The sequence below is a fragment of the Mixophyes fleayi genome, chromosome 9, assembly GCF_038048845.1.
Source record: "Mixophyes fleayi isolate aMixFle1 chromosome 9, aMixFle1.hap1, whole genome shotgun sequence".
In the NCBI taxonomy this organism is placed as follows: Eukaryota; Metazoa; Chordata; class Amphibia; order Anura; family Limnodynastidae; genus Mixophyes; species Mixophyes fleayi.
Window position 1 is genome coordinate 32575891 of NC_134410.1, and position 22698 is coordinate 32598588.

The following is a 22698-nucleotide window of genomic DNA, read 5'->3' on the forward strand; positions in this document are numbered from 1 at the left end:
ATTTAAAGTCACGGTAACATCAAACACTTTTTTTTTCCTTTGTTTCTTGATTAATTTTACCTGGTACAGTGGAACTGCGATTGCTAAACATAGTTCTATACTATCTTCCTGAGCATGCTATAAATAAGGAAAAGAGGTTCAGTCTTCATCCCAAGTGCTGGCTCTGCAGAAAAAAATGACCTTTGACCTTCCTCTTGTCTAATGTCATCATGTCACACCCTAATATTGTTATTCCCTGGTGATTCCCCAAGCTTCAGTATGGTGAACGTTTTATTACACATGAGTGAGCTTCACACAAGCCATCCCCTTATATTATTGCATCTGTTTCAATCATCATTATTTTTTCTAGCTAATAAAATCTTACCCTCAATTTTTTCCAAGTTAACATCTGAATTGATGGGGCTGCTGTTTATTTGTATAATAAGAGAGGAAAAAAATGGAGCAACAATTTCCACAAAATGAGATAATCCAGTGTGACTCAAAATAGTTTGGTTAATATATCTATCATGGCAATACTTTAAATAATCTTATTGTAATATTCATTTTATAACACAGATGATATTAATACATCCTAACTCATCATAACACTATTTCTCTTTTTAGATTGCAAGCTCTGGTGAGCAAGGCTTTCCACTAGTTATCTTGTAATGTGTCCTTTTTTCTAAGTCCAAAAGCCCTTCAAAAGCAGTTATTATGTCACACGTGTTGTATTCATGTTTACCCCTTTAAACACGCGACTTAACAAAATAAACATTCACAAGTATATATTTAACAAATGTTTTTTTTTATTGATGATGTATAAGGATGTAGTTTTCTGTCATGTGTGGCTTACATTAGGCTGCAACTAGTAAAAAATCCTTAACCATTCATTTAGATAGTCAGTTTCCAACTCAGGAGCTATAGAAAAAGATCCCTATCCGCATATTAGAGCATAGTTACACGTTGTTCGTGAGCTGACTAAAAGCGAAAAGCTTTTCACTATTTATTAGGGATGTGCACCGGCGACTTTTGAGGTCTCGTGTTTTGTGTTTTGGATCCGGATTTTCGTTATTTTTGAGGTTCGGATTTGTCTCGCAAAACACTTGACGAAAGGTCTCGGTTCGGATTTAAGGTTTTGGATTCGGATTTTTTTTGAAAAAAACATAAAAAGTTTAAAAATCAAGTTTTTGGGCTTATTTTCACTCCTAGGCTATTATTAACCTCAATAACATTCAATAACAAGCATTTCCACTAATTTACAGTGTATTCTGAACACCTCACAATATAGTTATTAGTCCAAAACGTTGCAACAAGGTATCTTTCTGGACTGCGTAGAGGAGTGGGTCACCACAATATATATTAAAAACCCTGAACTTTTATGATTCGCACCAATAAATGTATCTGGACTGCGTAGAGGAGTGGGTCACCACAATATATATTAAAAACCCTGAACTTTTATGATTCGCACCAATAAATGTACCTGGACTGCGTAGAGGAGTGGGTCACCACAATATATATTAAAAACCCTGAACTTTTATGATTCGCACCAATAAATGTACCTGGACTGCGTAGAGGAGTGGGTCACCACAATATATATTAAAAACCCTGAACTTTTATGATTCGCACCAATAAATGTACCTGGACTGCGTAGAGGAGTGGGTCACCACAATATCTTAAAAACCCCGAACTTTTATGAATCGCACCAATAAATGTACCTGGACTGCGTAGAGGAGTGGGTCACCACAATATATATAATAAGAAAACCATCAACTTGTTTGATTCGCACCAATAAATGTACCTGGACTGCGTAGAGGAGTGGGTCACCACAATATCTTAAAAACCCCGAACTTTTATGAATCGCACCAATAAATGTACCTGGACTGCGTAGAGGAGTGGGTCACCACAATATCTTAAAAACCCTGAACTTTTATGATTCGCACCAATAATTGTACCTGGACTGCGTAGAGGAGTGGGTCACCACAATATCTTAAAAACCCTGAACTTTTATGAATCGCACCAATAAATGTACCTGGACTGCGTAGAGGAGTGGGTCACCACAATATCTTAAAAACCCTTAACTTTTATGAATCGCACCAATAAATGTACCTGGACTGCGTAGAGGAGTGGGTCACCACAATATCTTAAAAACCCTGAACTTTTATGAATCGCACCAATAAATGTACCTGGACTGCGTAGAGGAGTGGGTCACCACAATATCTTAAAAACCCCGAACTTTTATGAATCGCACCAATAAATGTACCTGGACTGCGTAGAGGAGTGGGTCACCACAATGTCTTAAAAACCCTGAACTTTTATGAATCGCACCAATAATTGTACCTGGATTGCGTAGAGGAGTGGGTCACCACAATATATATTAAAAACCCTGAACTTTTATGATTCGCACCAATAAATGTACCTGGACTGCGTAGAGGAGTGGGTCACCACAATATCTTAAAAACCCCGAACTTTTATGAATCGCACCAATAAATGTACCTGGACTGCGTAGAGGAGTGGGTCACCACAATATCTTAAAAACCCCGAACTTTTATGAATCGCACCAATAAATGTACCTGGACTGCGTAGAGGAGTGGGTCACCACAATATCTTAAAAACCCTGAACTTTTATGATTCGCACCAATAAATGTACCTGGACTGCGTAGAGGAGTGGGCACTGGGCACCACAATAAAATATATAAAAAACCTTCAACAGATCTGCATTACACTACACATACGGCTGCTCCTCCATCCTCTCCATCATATACATGTTGGAGTTTTAGCGTGTGACAACCTCTTGTTTTTGATAATGTCAGTGCATTTTGAATATTTTTCAATTTGCCCCACACCACTGAATGTACTTTATCTATGATACGCAATACGCATCTATCTATCTTGACTGCGTAGTGTGGTGGCCCCGGTACACAATTTGGTACCGAGGCCACAATATAATTAAAAAACCCTCCACGTGTCAGAATTCCACCAAACAAGTATCTGGACTGCATAGTGGGGTGGCCCCGGTACCCAATTTGATACCGGGGCCACAATACCTCCTCCAAACATGGTACAGACAATTCGTCATTGAGATCCCAGACAGACAGGGTCAAAGTGTTATTGTTTGACTTTGTAAACCCAAAAAACTGTCCCTGTTGCACATAGTCGTGCAATGAAGACTGACTTTTTCATTTAAAGGCACGATCTTTCAAGTGTAGTGTTTGTAAGTCTAAGTCATATTATACTTTTGGTAAAATTGGTTTATTTTGTTCCTCTTTATGGTAATTAGTAATAGAATTAAAGTATGAAATAGAATTAAAGTATGAAATAGAATTAAAGTATGAAATAGAATTAAAGTATGAAATAGAATTAAAGTATGAAATAGAGTGGTATAGAGTTGTAGTGTGGTATAGATAGAGTGGTCCACACAATATAATAATAAAACCCTCAACTGGTCTGAATTCCACCAAACAAGTATCTGGACTGCGTAGTGTGGTGGCCCCGGTACACAATTTGGTACTGAGGCCACAATATAATTAAAAAATTGGGCATCAACTGTCACCGTTGTTTAATATCTGATACACCTAAATATGGACTGCACAGTGGAGTGGCCCCGGTAGTAAATTTGGTGCCGGGGCCACAATACCTCCTCCAACTTCCAAGTGTAGTGTTTATAAAGACAGACAGCGTCGAAGTGTTATTAGTTGACTTTCTTAACCCTAAAATTGTCCCTGTTGCAAATATTCGTGCAATGGACAGTTACTTTTTTATTGAAAGACTCAAGCTGTCAAGTGTAGTGTTTATAAAATATAAACAACAATACAGTAGTTTTAGAGCACGTCAATACCTCTTGTTTTAAATTATGACACGGCATTTTACTTTTGGTTTAATTTCTTGTATTTTTTTAAATTTGGTTTTACTTTTTGAACATGGCAAACGACTGTTGATTGGTCATATAATGCAACAAAAAAAGGTCAAAGATGGAATTGTCCTTGGGCCCTCACACCCACCCTTATGTTGTTTAAATAGGACATGCACACTTTAACAAACCAATCATTTCAGCGACAGGGCCTACCAAACAACTTTGGCTGAAATGATTGGTTTGTTTGGGCCCCCACACCAAAAAAGCTATTCATCTCTCCCTGTACAGACTAAACAGGCTCTACTGAGGCAAGATGTCGTCCTCATCCTCAACCTCTGATTCCTCTCCCCCTACAGTGTGTACTTCCTCCTCATCACACATTATCAATTCGTCCCCGCTGGACTCCACAACCACAGGTCCCTCTGTAGTATCTGGAGGGCAGTGCTGTACTTCATTGAGGAATTGATTATTCATTTTTATAAACATCATTTTTTCAACGTTGTGAGGAAGCAACCTCCTTCGCCGCTCACTGACCAGGTTCCCCGCTGCACTAAAAACTCTTTCCGAGTACACACTGGAGGGGGGACAACTCAGGTAAAATAGAGCCAGTTTGTACAGGGGCTTCCAAACTGCCTTTTTTTCCTGCCAGTAACAATATGGACTGTCTGACATGTCTACTTGGATGGTGTCAGCAAAGTAATCATCCACAATTTTTTCTATTGTGACAGCATCCAATGCAGCGAGAGTAGACATGTCTGCAATGGTTGGCAGGTCCTTCAGTCCGGACCAGATGTTATCAGCATCCCCGCCAGTGCCTCTTTTGGGAAAACTGAGCTTTTTCCTCGCAGCCATAGATGTGGAAGAAAATGAGGGTGGAGCTGTTGGCATGTCACGGTCCTCTTCAGAGGACAATCTCCTGACCAGCAGGTCTTTGCACCGCTGTAGACTTGTGTCCGCCGGAAACAGAGACACAACATACGCTTTAAACCGAGGATCGAGCACGGTGGCCAGAATGTATTCCTCTGACTTTAAAAGAGTGACCACCCTCGGATCCTGGCAAAGCGTACGAAGGGCTACATCCACAAGAGCTACATGCTTGGTGTAATCGCAATGGCTTACCAGCTCCTCCCTCACTTTCTCCAGCTGCTTCTGCAACAGCCTGATCAGGGGAATGACCTGACTCAAGCTGGCAGTGTCGGAACTGACTTCTCGTGTGGCAAGTTCAAATGGCTGCAGAACCTTGCACAACACGAAAATCAGTCTCCACTGCGCTTGACTGAGGCGCATCCCCACTCCTTTGCCTATGTCGTAGGTGGCTGTGTAGGCCTGAATGGCCTTTTGCTGCTCCTCCATCCTCTGCAGCATATAGAGGGTGGAGTTCCAGCGCGTCACAACCTCTTGTTTGAGGTGATGGCAGGGCAGGTTCATGCTTTTTTGATGTGCCTCTAGTCTGCGGTAGGCACTGGCTGAATGCCGAAAGTGTCCAGCAATTTTGCGCGCCACCGCAAGCATCTCCTGCACACCCCTGTCACTCTTGAGGTAATGCTGCACCACCAAATTAATGGTGTGGGCAAAACATGGGACGTGCTGGAAATTGCCCATATTTAATGCCCGCACAATGTTACTGGCATTGTCTGACACCACAAATCCCCATGAGAGTCTAAGTGGGGTAAGCCACTGGGTGATAATTTCCCTCATTTTCTCTAATATGTTGTCAGCGTTGTGCCTCTTATTAAAGCCTGTAATGCACAATGTTGCCTGCCTTTGCATGAGCAGCCATTTTGTAGATGCTGCTACTGATGCAGCTGTTGCTATTGCTGCGGAAGGGGATGCATCTACCCAGTGGGCTGTCACAGTCATATAGTCCTTCGTTTGCCCAGAACCACTTGTCCACATGTCCGTGGTTAAGTGGACAGTGGGTACAACCGCATTTTTAAGAGCACTGAGGACACTTGATCGTACTTCTCTGTACATTTTTGGTATCGCCTGCCTAGTGAAGTGGAATCTCGAGGGGATTTGGTACCGGGGACACAATACCTCCATCAACCCTCTAAATCCCACTCCACTGATGGCGGACACCGGGCGCACGTCTAACACCAACATTGCAGTTACAGCCGCAGTTATACGCTTTGCAATAGGGTGACTACTATCGTATTTTGTGGTCATGGCAAACGACTGTTGGACGGTCAATTGTTTTGTGAAAGACTTAGCGGTCTTACGACTTCCCCTCTGGGAAGATGACCGACTAACAGCAGCAACAGCAGCAGTGGCAGTAGTAGGCGTACCGCTGCAGGATTCCTCGGATGAATCCCGTATTGAGGAGGACTCAGTCTGGCTGCTGACTTGGGCTGCAGGACTGAATCTGATGGAGATTGTGGAGGAAGTTGACGAGGAGGGTGTTGCTGGTGTGTATCCAACTGGACCACGGGATTTAGGTGTCCCTGTACCGATGAGGGTCCTAGCCCCAGTTCCTGAACTAACCACTGAACTATGAAGGTTATTCAGGTGACGTATAAGGGAGGATGTTCCTAGGTGGGCAAGATCCTTACCCCTGCTTATTTGAGCTTTACATAAGCTACATATGGCCATACATTGGTTGTCTGGATTTGGATAAAAATAACTCCAGACCGAAGAGGTGCATTTTTTGGTCTTCTGACCAGGCATGACGATGGGCTTTTTCATCCCATGGACATCAGCTGTTTCCCCCCCTGGTGCCTCATTTACAATAACCACATCACCATCCTCATCATCAAGTTCCTCCACAGCGCCAGCTACATCATCAATAGCCTCCTCCCGAGCCACCTCTTCCCGTACAGTGATGGGAAGGTCAGGCTTGACAACCACCAACACCCTTGGACTCGCCTTGGGGATTTGTGATAATTTCTCTTTAGAAGGCAGAGTTGTTTGCTGTTTTGTTGCTGACAGCATAACTCTCTTCAATTTTTTGTAGGGGGGGGAGGAGGAGGAGGGCTAAGATCCGTGGGTGAAGCTGAACCACTAGTCATGAACACGGGCCAGGGCCTAAGCCGTTCCTTGCCACTCCGTGTCGTAAATGGCATATTGGCAACTTTACGTTTCTCCTCAGATGATTTAAAGTTTCTCTTTTTGCTACTTTTTCTTAACTTGGGCTTTTTGGATTTTACATGCCCGGTACTACGAGATTGGGCATCGGGCTTGGAAGACGACGTTGATGGCATTTCATCGTCTATGTCATGACTAGTGGCAGCAGCTTCAGCATTAGGAGGAAGTGGGTCTTGATCTTTCCCTATTTTATCCTCCAAATTTTTGGTCTCCATTATATGTAGCACAAGATACTGCAGAATGTGTGAACTTGGTAATATTGCAGTACCAATGGACTTATACTGCTGGATTGGTTTTGCAAATTTGGTTATAATTATTATATATTTTTTTTTTTTTTAATTTTTTTTTTTTTTTTACTTTTTTTTTATTTTTAAAAAACTTGGGAATAGTGGGGAAATAACTATGCCCTTAGAAGCACAGAGCACAGGACACAGCACCACTGGACTGAACAGGACACGGCACAGGACCCAGCAGCACTACGGAACTCAGCAGGACAGAGCACAGGACACAGCACCACTGGACTGATACTGCAGAATGTGTGAACTTGGTAATATTGCAGTACCAATGGACTTATACTGCTGGATTGATTTTGCAAATTTGGTTATAATTATTATATATATTTTTTTTTTTAAATTTTTTATTTTTTTTTACTTTTTTTTTATTTTTAAAAAACTTGGGAATAGTGGGGAAATAACTATGCCCTTAGAAGCACAGAGCACAGGACACAGCACCACTGGACTGAACAGGACACGGCACAGGACCCAGCAGCACTACGGAACTCAGCAGGACAGAGCACAGGACACAGCACCACTGGACTGATACTGCAGAATGTGTGAACTTGGTAATATTGCAGTACCAATGGACTTATACTGCTGGATTGGTTTTGCAAATTTGGTTATAATTATTATATATTTTTATTTTTTTTAAAATTTTTTATTTTTTTTTATTTTTTAAAAACTTGGGAATAATGGGGAAATAACTATGCCCTTAGAAGCACAGAGCACAGGACACAGCACCACTGGACTGAACAGGACACATCACAGGACCCAGCAGCACCACTGACCTCAGAAGGACAGAGCACAGCACACAGCACCACTGGACTGATACTGCAGAACACAGCACAGCACAGCACAGCACAGCACAGCACAGCACAGAACTAAACAGCACAGAACTAAACAGCACAGAACTAAACAGCACAGAACTAAACAGCACAGAGGACCACCTAACCTAACACACCCTCCCTCTACCCTGATCAATGCCCGAGTGAAGATGGCGGCGACTAGCGGGGAATTTATAGGATCCGAGTATCGCGAGATCCGACAACGGGATTATGAGTCAGAGCCTCAGTTTCACTTTTGAATTTGGCGCCAATACCCGGATCTGTCTCGGATCCGACTCGGATCCGCAACGTTCGGGTGGGCTCGGATTTCATAAATCCGAGTGCGCTCATCCCTACTATTTATACACGAACACTATCAAGAATCAGGGGCGCACGGAGCATTTTTAAGGGGGGGTTTCTCCTCCGCCTAAAGAAAAAAAGAAAGCGAGAGAGAGCTGCCGCGCATGCGCGGTGCAGCACTGCCGAGGACGCTTCTTTGACAGCGCCGTGGCTGCTGTATAGTACAGTGCCGCTATATAGGGCACTTTTTTAGCAGAGGGGAGGGGTTTCTGGAGACCCAGAAACCCCCCCAGCGTGCGCCACTGAGAATTACCTGCGTCACACACATAATGAACCACGCAATATAGATTATCATGTATTCATTTAGTGGCAGTGCACATAACAGCAATAAAATAATAATAATCTTCATGCAGAATTTAAAAAAGAGGAAATAATATAACATAACCAACATAAAACTATTTAACTGCAAACATATATCTAATGTTACTAATGTAATATAATCTACCATATGGGATTGCATAGAAAAGAATATTGGTAATACAGAATAAATAAAGTTAGCAGACAAAGTAAAATATAAAAGCAAAAATGGTTCTGGTGAGTTTTTCCATCTACTTATTTTGAAATAGATTCATGACATTAAGAAGAGTTTGATAAAAGTCCTTTTCTTCTGTTTTACTACCAAAGCCAAGAAAGTTGTTTTGGGTTGTTCAGATGTAGTATTCTATGCAAACTCTCTCTGTGATCCCAGCCTTGTGCTCTCTGAAGCTATTACACAGTGCTGACATTGCTAACGGCATGTTGTGTGCCAGATGTCATTGGCTCCTCCACACCTTTCTAGAACAAGCTGTCAGAAGTGGAGACCTGCTGTTCTGGACTGGCAAGTTCTAATTATATTTTTTAAAAAGAACATTGATTCCTATGAGCAAAGAGGAAGGGTGAAGGAAGTTTCACATCTCGTCTCAAGGCTAAAATCAAGATCAACCTAGTTTATATACTTCCCTTATATTTTTGGAGCTAATAATGTATTCATTTGTCAAACACACAAAGAAAAACACACAAGGAAAAAGTCAATTAATTTTTTTTTTATTAAATGTGAAATCTTATAAAACAAGAGGTTGTAATTCAGCGTTAGAGACAAGCAAAACTTCCTGCTAATTGGGTCACTGGAGCCGTCCAAGTACAAAAATCAGGCGATACAAAGCATTCCGCACCAAATTTGTAAACGTGTGTTGGTTTTATGGTTGTTTTTTTTTTTTTACTAAAGCTTTGGGTACTTTACATTGAAAACATGCCCAAATTCCATAGCTATTAAACAAAATTCAAGAACTAGCTTTCAGTTTGAATTAGCAAAAACTAAAGATCTTACGGAGGATCTTCTTCGGAGACAGCTAAGATTAATTTGTTAAATTCAAGAAATATGTTTTCTTCTTACAAGTATTGGTCATAAAAAAAAGATTTACCATCCTTCAGTTTTTACCACACTAAAAAAACTTTCTTTCATGAATATGTTTTATAGACTTTGAGGAAGTGGTTGAAAGATAGCAAAGCTTGAAGATAATGCAAGTAGTGGGCGCCGCCTTAATCTCTCCCCTTATAGTGGCCTTGCAACCTATTATTACAGTGCACAGGTGGCCCCTCCCTCTAATGGTAGGATCCTCCCACCTCCAAACTATGACCACACTGTGCATTTGATTATGAGGGCGAAGGTGTTAATGATTTTATTGGAGTAAATTATTCTTTTGATAAGACTGAGGGAGGTAATGAGGGGGGGGGGGGGAATGAATATAAATGGAATAAATTGATGCGGAGGGTAATTAATAAGGGGGATTAATGAGTTAGTGATTATAAAGGGGTTATTGATAATGAAGTTTTGGTGATGCTGAAGGACACAAAAATTATCTGTGTATACTTGGCGGTCACTAGGATGCTCTCTGTATTCGTATTGTGGCCACAAGAATGCTCTCAATATTGTATGGTGGTCATTAGGATGCTCTCAGTATTGTATAGAATTTTCTAGGATGCAGTCTGTGTTGTATATATTGGTCACTAGGATGCAGTATGTATTATTTGGCGCAACATTAGGATGCATCGTTTTGTATATCTATCACTAATACGGGCCAAATTATCATACAAACAAGTAACATTTGCTTTACCTTGCAGTACACTTTGCATGTTGTGTTCATGGGAGTATGTTTGTTTAATTTGAACGGAAAAAGCATTTTATTTATTGATGATGCTACAAAAAAATCACAATTATATTGATAAGTATGTTTTTTTCTATTCTTGGAATGCTCCCAAAAAGAGATTCAGAGGGCAGAGGGCATTGGGAGGGTGGAACCTCTTCTTGGGAGTAGGGGCATACCCGCCACCATGGTTGGGACACGCTATAATTTAGAGAACAGGTAGGCAGATTCAATGGGCCTGAGTCATTAAGGAGAGTAAGGCAAAAAAAGGAGCAAATGTTCTCCGGGACAAACCATTTTACAATGCAAGGGGTGCAAATTAGTTTATTATTTTGTACATATGGTAAATACTGGCTGCTTTTCATGTAGCACACAAATATTTGATAGCTTTATTTTTACACTGAAATTTAAAGTCAATATATTACATGTCCTACCCAAACTATAAATCTGTCCACATATTTTAAATTTATCTCCCCCCTCCAATGCAACATGGTTTTGCCCAGGTGCAAAGTTTCTCCTTTTTTTATGCTTTGCTCTCATTAATGACTCAGACCCCATGTGATTTTTTTTCTTTTTTCTTTTATACTGCTAGAGAGACGTTAGAACCAGTGGGAAAATGACAGGTATGAGACTCCAGTTAGAATGATCTATCTGATAGTGGCTGGGTGTAAAAGGGCAGTTATAGTGATGCTATTTCACTGAGAGTCTGCTGTTGCTCTCTGATAGCAGGAGGGGCCAATAGTGAAGCAAATATACTATTAATGGTAATATAGTACTGACAATTTAATACCTACCTTCATCATTGCTCACAAAGGGTAAATTCTAGTTTAAACCCAGTTCTTAGAAAGATAATTCTATTCCAATCTACAATAGGTAATTTCAGTAACAGTCTTTACACATATAATAATACAATGTAGAAAGCATATTATATTTTACATAAAATACAATAACAATCCTATAGAACCAGCATATTACCCAATGCAATCAATATTTAACTCTTCAACTAGCATTTAGCCATATTAATACTAAATTCCACCATAACATAGCAATCTTTGTAAATATCACCTTGCTGCCATATTAACTAACAATACTGAACTTATCCCATGTAACATATTGCACATTGCTGCCATATTACACCAAACAGTCTTACAAGTACCATGTAACCAGACATTCTAAGCAAAACCTTACACTGATCTGCAATCTGCCAAACTTTCCCATATACATAACTACTCTTTAAACCAACAGTTCAAACCACCTTTAATACTGCACAGGTGCAGTCGGCTTCTGATAACGCAGTGGTCATCATGTAATTAGCTACTGCGCACATGTGCAGTCTGCACTTAAAGTTGAGCCAATTTACACTGCAGTGACATCATCATGGGTGGCGCTTTCAGGAGCAGTTGCTCCTTCACACTGGGCTTTATGTAATGGCAAGTACTTCTCAAACCCAACTACTATCATATAAATGCAAACCATGGCAACTCCCTGTTGCTGGATTAAGCCTCACCACTCATGTTTTGAATGTGTTCACTTCAGTCGCTGTATTATTGACTCTGCCTACTTGTGTTTGCTCTGTCTACCAGTGCACTGCTTTGCCTACTTGTGTGCTTGCATCTTGCATTGACCTCACCTACCCCAGATGTGGCTAGGGATAACAATGTGAACACCTTGCCTACTTTTGCGATGGCCCTGCCTACAATTGACTTGGTCGCGCCTCCAATTTGCCCCTGCCTGAAGATTATGGTTGTGAAAGATAGTAGAGGATCTTTACTGGTGTGAATAAGTTGTTACGTCGTCGGATCTCGGATCTCGCAAGCTTTGGATTCTATAAGTACCGCCTTCCACGGCGATCCAGCGCCATTTCACAGAGGGACACAGAAGAGGTAGCACAGTTCTTGGCAGTCTCTAGTGCAGTTGGGCAGCGTCATAGGTGGAAAAGAAAGAGGAGGGGTAGCAGTGTTCTTCAAAGTCTCCAGTGACATTCAGGAGAGCTCCATTTCTCCATTGCTAATTGTCATTGCTGAAATAGAAATAATAGGTCTGGCAGGCTTGGTCTTCTAAATCTGCAGTCACATTGTACTGTGTTATATAGGTAACACACAAAGAGGAGAGCTCCATTGCTCCACTGCTAATTGTCATTGCTGAAATAGAAATAATTGGTCTGGCAGGCTTGATCTTCTAAATCTGCAGTCTTTGTTTGAAAGTGTATGAAAATAATATTGTGATCTGTGAGGTGGTCAAAATTGACTACAAATGACTTGAAATTAGTGTTATTGAAGTTAATAATAATAATAATGTAGGGGGAAAAAATAGGGATTTTAGAGAAAAAAAATCGTGATCCAAAACCAAAACACGAAGTTAATCCAGATCCACAACCAAAACCAAAACCAGAACAAGGGGGTCAGTGAACATCTCTACTTAATGAATCTATAGTCTATAATTTAAGGCCTAGAGTTTTTATAAGCTATGTCTAAGAGCTGCTTAACATTATTTAGAATGGCAAGTTACAGTAATTTTACAGTGGCTTTACAAGTGATTTCATTTGTATGTTCAAACATTTCGGAAAATATTTAATAATGTATATTGGAAATAAAGAATGCAGTAACTGAGCTCGAGTCTTTTAGTTTCAATTGGTAATCTCAATGTAACAATTTATCATTTTCATCAGATGGACATAATTCTGTTATATCGTGTGCTGAATATAGCACTGAAAGCGGTAATACAAGAAAAGAGAGAACAGGACAGTGCAGATTGACTTACACATATAAGGCTCATATAGTTAGGCTAAGAAAAATGACGCTCATATACAGACGGAGCAGAATTCTTCACAAGCCTGAAATTTGTGACAGTCGCTCAATTGTGCCGTTCATCTCAAACAAATGTGCTCCATCTATAAGTATGTGGTTTATGGTCTCTGTAAAGTGAAATGCATATGAATATTTCTAATAATGTGAAATAATAAATATGGATATTTATTACACAAGGGGAAACCTATTTCTTTTCATATTTACATTTAATATTGTAAATGGAATCTTTGATGCTTCTTGCAGTGCTGATAATAAAATAAATATTTTCTCTAATCATAGTTTTTCCATAATGCCAACTTTTTTTAACTGGACTTAAAAGTTGGATATTTGAACATTTCATACAGAGATGCATTTGACACCATAATATTCCTGAAGCATTATGACAATCACCTTATAACACTAATGTGATCTGTTGGGGGAATCTCCACTATCTAAAGCCTTCACTTATTCGGTCCCCAAATGAGTACACTGCCCCTGTCCCAAGCATCCTTGTTCTTGTTAGCACATATAGACAGGTCACTGCCTCCCACAAGATTGTAACCAGGGGCAGGCTGGGCTGGGGGTTGGTCCCATAACTGGCTACCTTGGCACTGGGCCACCTGCATTTTTCTCCTTTAAAATAGGTTGCTGAGCCGAGTCTTGCCTCCCAGGCTACAATTTGCCAGCCCTCCCCTGTTTGTAACATCTTCTTATCTTCTGCTGCTGTGATCATATACAGGTTACTTAACCCCTGCCCATTACGAAGCTGAGGAAATTGTCCCACTGATTGTTCTGAGCAATCAGATTCCCTCAATTAAAAAATCTTCAGATTAGAATAGATAATCCACCATATCGGTAACATAGCCAAATTTCTACTAGGTAAGGATTGAAAGAAGCCTGCATAACTAGCAGTCATTAACAAAATCTGGTATGCAATATCCATGAAAAATAGAACTAGTTTTCTTCATGATATTTTTTAAAAATGTTTACAAAACCTGGGGCCTTTGATATTTCTATAACAATACTGCCCACACGGGAACATTGTAACCATCCCTTTGTGAGTAGTACTTGTTCGGAGAAGTTTTCTAGCATGTAACCAGACCGTTTTTTACTACTTACATACTTTTAATTGCTATAATTGTAAGTGAATGGATATGTCATCATCATCATCAGCTATTTATATAGCACCACTAATTTCACAGCACTGTATAGAGAACTCACTCACATCAGTCTCTGCCCCATTGGAGCTTACGGTCTAAATTCCCTAACACACACACACACACACACTTTTTTTTATTGCATCGTGAGGACCCATGTCTGGAACATGGCGTGTAGGGACACCTCTTTCCCCTGTGCACAGAACAATCATAGGGGTATGTGTAGGAGCGGTTTGTCACCAGAGTTACCACATGAGATTTAAACTTTGACTTTGCATAAAGAACTGACTCGGGGGATGGGAAAAGTGTCATGTATTTTGACTGTCTGAGGACATCCACATTCCCGCATACATAAATTAACAAATGATAACAATGGTAGGTAAAGTTTTGTGTATCCTGGCCATCTGAGGACATCCGCATGCCCACTTACACCGACACCTAGCCATGGAGGCTACAGTCCTGTTCAACCACTTTGCATGATTTCAATAAGTTTGATCCCTCTTTAAAGCTGTTATATGGTTCTTTATGTAGAATTTTACCACCGACCAGTTCCGATCTTTGAGTAAGGAAACTTCAACCATGAGGCACGCAACACAGTCTCGCTTTCCGGGCACCCGGCATGTCTGTATAAACATCATCAGCTGTTTTTCCACAACCTGGACCACCTCTTTGTAAGGGATTTCCTCCGCACTGCTTTGCAATCTGAAAGGACGTAGAGTGGTCCATTTTGGCTCTGCAAAATTCAGAGAAGGCAAAGTTTTTCTGCCTAGCAAAACTGTGTGCTACACCTACCTGTGGAAGCCATGGCTGGGCACTGGTCCCCCATGTTGCCAGATCCATACACCGCCTCTCTTCCGACATGGAAGTGTTGACTAAACGCTTGGCCACTTGTCCGTCTGTCACAGGGGATTGCTCATCGTTCGACATGTCACTCTGTAGCTGGACCGGTTCTGAAAAGAAACAGATATGTAAATGACCAAGGTAAAAGTCAAAAGCATACATCAGACACCAGATTTTCCACTTACCGTTCGGATCAATGTCCATCTCGTCCAAATTCTTGCCTTTAAATTCGGCCAGTCTGCCACTCTCGAGAGCCATTAACAGTTTGCTGATCTTGGCGAGTTGGTGGGTACCTTCTGGTGCACTCTAATGTTGTGCCCAAGGAAGTCTGCTAACTGATTCAGTTCTGTATCATTTAGGTTGAGGACCTAAGAGAGAGTGGAAATGTGCTTTCGAAGCGTTGTGGCAGACAGCGTGTGGGGATGCTTGGCCCCACACTCTCGGGCAAACTGTCGTATGCAATCGGAGCCTCTGAAGTGGGACAAGGCAGCTGGTCTGGCGAACATGTAGACATTTTAGCTATTCACTCCACATTTGTCACGCGAGAAGTTCCATTGCAGCTTGCATTGCTGGTGTCAGCAGGATGGGGACCTCATTTTCCTATAATTTCAATGCGAATAAAGTGCCTACAGAGCTTCCTTTCAACCTTCAAAAGCGCTAGGGACACATCTTCGTGGCGATCTGAGGTATCTCTTGAGGAGAAGGTAGTCAACAACATTTTTGAAACTTCCCATTCCCTTCTTCGATTGACCAAGATCACCTGTGCCAGGGTGACTATTGCTTATAGTACTCAGTGGTTAACCGTAGGTTCGGTGGATAGCCCACTTCGGTAGGCTTGCTGCTTCTCATCGAGGTACAAGTGCATCTTTTTCACATCTTCCGTGAAAGGTAAGAGCTGAGGCATGTTCCACTTGGACTCCTTAAGAGTTTTCAAGGCAGCTAATGAGATCAACTCGTTCCATCTCACCTCATATAGTTTCCTGAAATTTTGTGTGGTTTCAACCGCAGCATTGCAGCACTCCATCATGGCTCAGCACTCCACAATGCTCGCTATCTTTTACAGGCCGTGCCCGATCTTGAGTGCCAGCGAGGGCGTCTTAAATGTAACTGTCTCCTCATCATAGCCAGCTACCAGCTTCAGAGCGTCTACTACATGCAGAAAGTTTGATGGGGCGGTAAAGTCTTCCATCCTCTCCAAAGGGGTAGCTCTTCTGGTCTGTAGCAGTGGCCTGCCCATTTCTCTAAGCTTCTGACGGATGTACTCGTGCCTGCCAACATCTGATCTGACCCGGTTGAACAGATGCTGTCGCATCTGAATGATGGATCGATCATTTTTGACTGCGCGTAAGACTTCATCCTGGGTCATGTCACTCAAGAGCTTCCAAAAGCCAACACTGATGTCAGGTGGAACAGGTTAAGCAAAGGCACACAATGACTGGACTCTTTTCTTGCCAGGTGTGAGCTTCTTGCCCCTTCGGTTTAGCTTACATCTCTTCATGTGTCACCACAGGTATTTCAGCATCCATCTCTTTGTCTGGAAGTTTGCACGGGACCAGAACGCCATGGCCTGCCCTCATTGCCTCAGCATTGTGTGCAAAGTTGCTCATATTGCGAAGATGTGCCAATTGAATGCATCTTTCTTTCGAGTGCTTGGGGAATTTCAGGCTACTTCAGTTTCATTGTAATGAAAATGCTCCATGTGTCTGGCAGTACTGCTTTTTGTTATACGCCCTGAAGCCATCACTTTTTCTGAATAGCGTTTGGACAGACACTGTGTCGTCTCTCTCCGACCCGCTGTGTTTAAAACACGGCTAGCAGAAAGTCGAGACTGGTCATACATAGAACTCATCTCTGGGTACCTGCACTCTGCTGCGCTGGTGGTCAACGGGGCATCACCGCTGGTGTCTGAAACGCTCTCCTCCGAAGTGTCAGGGGCATACTTGTCTCCACTGCTCTCTGGGCTATAGTCGGAGCTACTGGTGGGCTTTGTCATGCTTCAGCGTTCCCGCTTTACCTTCAGCAGCAGACGGATTCGACTGTGCCTTTACCCGATTGATGTACAAAGCGCCGCAGGATGCAGTCACTTCCGTTTCCTGCTCCTGCTATACATTTGGACGGAACACTGGCCTATTGCGGTGGGAGGCACACACTTTCTCCCCTACCCATCGGACACACGCACACTTTTGTTCCGACAAATGTGACTCGTGGGGGCATACCAGATTTTTATGCTGAGCTTACCAGTAAGGTCCCCTGCATTGTTTAGCCTTGAGAAGCTTTGTGGGAAACTCAAATTTTGTCCCCACTATGACTCAGGTCCCCACATTGTTGGTGTTTAAATAGGTCAGTGTCTCCACAAGCATGTGAATCATCATCATCATCACCATTTATTTATATAGCGCCACTAATTCCGCAGCGCTGTACAGAGAACTCACTCACATCAGTCCCTGCCCCATTGGGACTTACAGTCTAAATTCCCTAACACACACACAGGCAGACAAACACAGACAAACAGACTAGGGTCAATTTGTTAGGAGCCAATTAACCTACCAGTATGTTTTTGGAGGAAACCGGAGCACCCAGAGGAAACCCACGCAAACATGGGGAGAACATACAAACTCCACACAGATAAGGCCTTTTCCCTGACTCTTCACCCCCTCTCCTTAGTCTTTTAATTGTACACAGATAATAAAAGACTTAACACTTGATATAGAATTGTTTGAATATCCAGTCTGGATTACAAAGTGAAGTCTAGTAGCCATTATTGTAACTATATGCTATAGCTTTTATTAAATTAAGTTTTTACAAAAAGGGAAATGTTTATAACGTTCATGCTTCATGGAGTGTACGCTTTCTTCAAGGTCATACTGCCACGTACTAGTGCTAATTTAAAATATTGAAGGGAATTAGTGTCTCTAAACCACAGATAATAGTCATCCAATCAGTGTAAATGCCAAGCTAAATGCCCCTCTGCGTAAAAAAGCGCCAAGATTATTGCGCAAAACATATGGGCAAATGTATTATTGTTACCATTCTGATCTGCTTAGTCGGATGGTCTGTGTACACAAGAGCTAATAAATTTGACTTTATTTAAAAATATCAGACTGCTTCTTTGAAACTACGACACACTTCAAAAATGAAAAAACACAGCAGGCTCCTTTATTCCTTCACATTTTAATCCATATTTTATCGGTCTTACTTTCAGCATTTTACATACCATTGTATTCATCTTTCTATTTCTTGTTGTACGGTGGCATAATACAAAGTTTTAGTGGCCTTTCCCCTGTGACTACCTATTTGCATGATTTTTGTAATTGAATTATGTTACACAATTTTGCTCATGTCCACACTTTTGCTCAATTGTCATCAATGACCTTTGTCTACAACCTGCTGTTATAAATAAAAAAGTATTAAAAACCTGAGGACATCCTGGGTGAGGGGGCAATAATGATTGATTACAGAAAGGAGCTTAGATAAGATGAGCAAAATTTTCAAAACTGTTGTGCAGATTATTTGCCTAATTCTACATGTGGCTACAGAATTTCATGCATTTCTCCAATGGACTTTGCCCTTCTATTTTTTGAGCTGAGTAGGTTTCTACTTTGTTGGGTTTTGTTCCATGCAGTGTAAAAGGTTCAATCACATTAACTGCTGTGAGAAGGTAATGGATTTAGAAGGAAAGGGAAACGGAGAATGACAATAAATATTGAAGAAGAAAGTAAAAGAAAAGGAAAAGTGAGAAATAAAGAGTGAAATAAGAAAAGACACTAAAAAAGAGAAAAAGTGAGTAACATTAAAACAAGTAAGAAAAGTGGGAATAAAACCAGAAAATAGAGAATGATAAAATTATAGTGAATTATAGAGAGATTAAAAAAAGGAGATCTAGAGAGAGAGAGAGAGACCCCAAATTAAAAAATGTTAAGAAAAACGTTTTAAAAGGTAATCTTTCTACAAATTCTAAAACGGACTGTCCCGGCAGGGTGTTTAAAATGGGTACGAACTTTAGCATCTGCAGGGATGTTGGCAGACATGCAGAGGAAGGAGCAATCTTGCCAAACACACAGTGAGATTATCAGCACGTGAGTCAGTTGGTATAATACTGGTCTGATGTTCTGCTAATGGTTGACTATAATTTAGCTGTGTTTAGTATTATTCATGATTTTTTACTATTACATTTATTTACATTCAGATTTTTTTACGCATTGGCACCCCATTGAGAGAGTATTATTTATTTAAAGCTTGCGCTCAAGTCTGCAAAAATAACTTCAATCATTATAAGATAAGTATCACATGGATACACAAATAAGGAGCATCTTAGAAACCAAGATTAATTAAGATAGTTCTGTAGTTAGGTCTTTATAATGCAATTGTTTACTTTTAAAGACATCTTGCATTTCAGCAAAAAATATACAGTATTTTCCATCCTGCATATGCAGCAATTAGAAAGTTTTATTTTTTTAACCAACCTTTGACAATATTGTTAATATAATATTATTTTTGAGAGTCTTCTAAAAAAATTGCAGATGGATAGATATCAGATATTTAACCCTGCCAAACAATTCATCATCATCATCATTTATTTATATAGCGCCACTTATTCCGCAGTGCTGTACAGAGAACTCATTCACATCAGTCCCTGCCCCATTGGAGCTTACAGTCTAAATTCCCTAATATAGACACACACTCACACACAGACATAGACAGACAGACAGAGAGGGAGACAGACAGACAGAGAGGGAGAGACTAGAGTCAATTTTAATAGCGTTCAATTAACCTACCAGTATGTTTTTGGAGTGTGGGAGGAAACCGGAGCACCCGGAGGAAACCCACGCAAACACAGACTCCACACAAACTCCACACAGATAAGGCCATGGTCGGGAATCGAACTCATGACCCCAGTGCTGCGAGGCAGAAGTGCTAACCACTAGGCCAACAATTGTACATATAGCCTTATTTTAGTGATTTGCTAAATATGTGTAAGTATATAATAGAATAGTAAGAAAGTCCCCTGTATGTACCAATCTCAAATGTTGTCTTAACCTCATAAAGACCCCAAAAACTTGTACTTACCTCAAATAAGGGCATATACATCTCTTGGATTACATAGCCAGAGTAAGACCCCATGTAACCCTAGGCATTATACTGGTATGGGGCCCCCTCTCTGATTGGCCCTGCTAAAATGACTTTCCCATGTGACTTGCCACCATACATCTCTATTTACTTACATAGTTAATTATCATATTCCCGAAGAGAACTCCCCTCCCACAAACCCCAGAGGGTTCCAGTTGTTGTAGAGCTACAAGCTTTATCATACCTGAGCATGCCGACATGATGGTACCTGTAGTTTTATAACAGTTGGAGTCTGGTAGGGGGCAGTGGTAGGCAAATTCTCTGTGGGAATATGAAGCTAACTCATTTATACCTCACCTCTGTAGCCCCCCCCCGTTCCCCTATAACACATTGCCTTGTTAGTCACTGTAGTAACACATTACCCCTATTATCCCTGTAGTAGCACATTCCCCATCACCTCTGTAGTAATCTATGAGCTCCGCTATAATACAGGGACAGCCCGGAAGCAAATCTTAGTGAAGCTCATTCACTTTAAATCTTTGCCAGACTAATCTCACTGACAAATGGCCAAATCTCACTTCATCTGTGGGTATAAGAACTGCGAGAGAACCCACCACCACTGTCAGTATGAGATCTGGTACAAGACAGATACAAGGAGACCGGGGATGCCGGAAAAGAAAATCATGTCCTGGCATCCCAGGTCTTCGTCTATCTGTCCCACTGTCACTGCGTGCTGTTTGTGTGCATGCATGGGTTAGTTTATTTTGGCAGCCCCCAGGTCTCTTGGCAAGAGCCTATGTCACATAGTGGGTATTCCGGCCCTGCTTGAAAGTTAGGACAGTTCTTTTTACTGTGAAAGTTATTTAAAAATGACTGCACTCACTGCAAACTAACATATTTCTGTGAAAGCCAAAATAACATAATTTAACATGATTTAGGTCTATTATAGAGGAATGAAAACCTCGGCCACATCTCATTGAGATTGGCCATTATTTATAACCTACTTTGTAGTTCAGTGAACTGTATATAAAGATTTGGCTTGTGGTCTCACCCTTTTAAACAGTTACAGAACTTTGAGGTGACTTCTTATATTGTTATATTTTACTATAGGTTGTACATTATTACAAGTAATCTTCACCACAGTATACATTATCCTCTGTACATATCATGATTCTACGACTCTTGGTGCACACATGTTGTGTTTTTTTCTATATCTCTGTTTCCCATTGGTATGGATGAAGCTCTCAGACGACAGATTTATAACTGTGAAAGTCTCACTCTAAGGAGGGAATTCAATTGGCCGCGTTACTTCAGAAAGTATCGCAGCCTGTGCTCTATTACCGTTAACACTGTAATTTCAACGCAGATTTCTGCTTTCATCTTCCTGAGCCACAAGCAAAGACCAGCCTTAAAGATTACTGTACTAACGTTAATAATGCACACTATTACCGTAGTAACGGTAATAGTGCACAGGCCGCGTTACTTTTGGCAGTAGCGTGGCCAATTGAATTCTCCCCTAAGAAATCTCTCTAGGAAATCCACAAAAAATTCACAGCACACTTTTGATTTTATCAGGTTACCTAAAAACTAACATTTATCTACCCATAGTACAGGACTGACCAAAAATACAACCAATGAGAACTCTTATAGGTCTAAAGATCAAACTCTCTAACATCATGGAATGAACTTATGTGCGGGTCACCAACAATCTTGCTTGCCATGGATGAGCTAAATATAATAAATGGTAGAATCCATTTAGTTCTTTTCTCATCGTCATCATTTATTTATATAGTGTCACCAATTCTATACAGATGGGGCTGTGGCTTTGAAGTAATGAGGACATAGTTGGTGGGGAAGTGGTGGGGGGGGGTTGCAAGAAGAGAAGTGTGTCCCTTAGACTAAACGCAGTTAAAATCATGCGGGTGAGTGACTTACCAAAGAACCTATTATCTGTGGATCCCTGGAGATTTCAGCCAATGAGAGCAGGAAGGGGTTAGGACTTATACACAGTTATAAGTCAGTGTGCAGAGGCTTCTGCCCTTCCTGCTTCCGGATTCCTCCCATCCTCCCTACGATTTATTACATAATGTTTTATGTAGTTGTTGAGTGTAGAAGAACGGTGCAGTCTGTAACTATGCATTTGGTGCTCGGGTGATCTTGTCATAGGTCACTACCCCTCTGTGGTTATGGTGTCATACCATGGTTGGTCCATTTTGTTAGTAGGACCTTTAGGCCAGTTTTGTATGGTTTATACTGGCGGAGTTTATAGGGGGTGTAGTCTTGCCGTTGGACTTGATCTTAGCACCGGCCAATAGATAAGGTATAATCCTGGGTTGGTGGTAATATGGTCTGACCT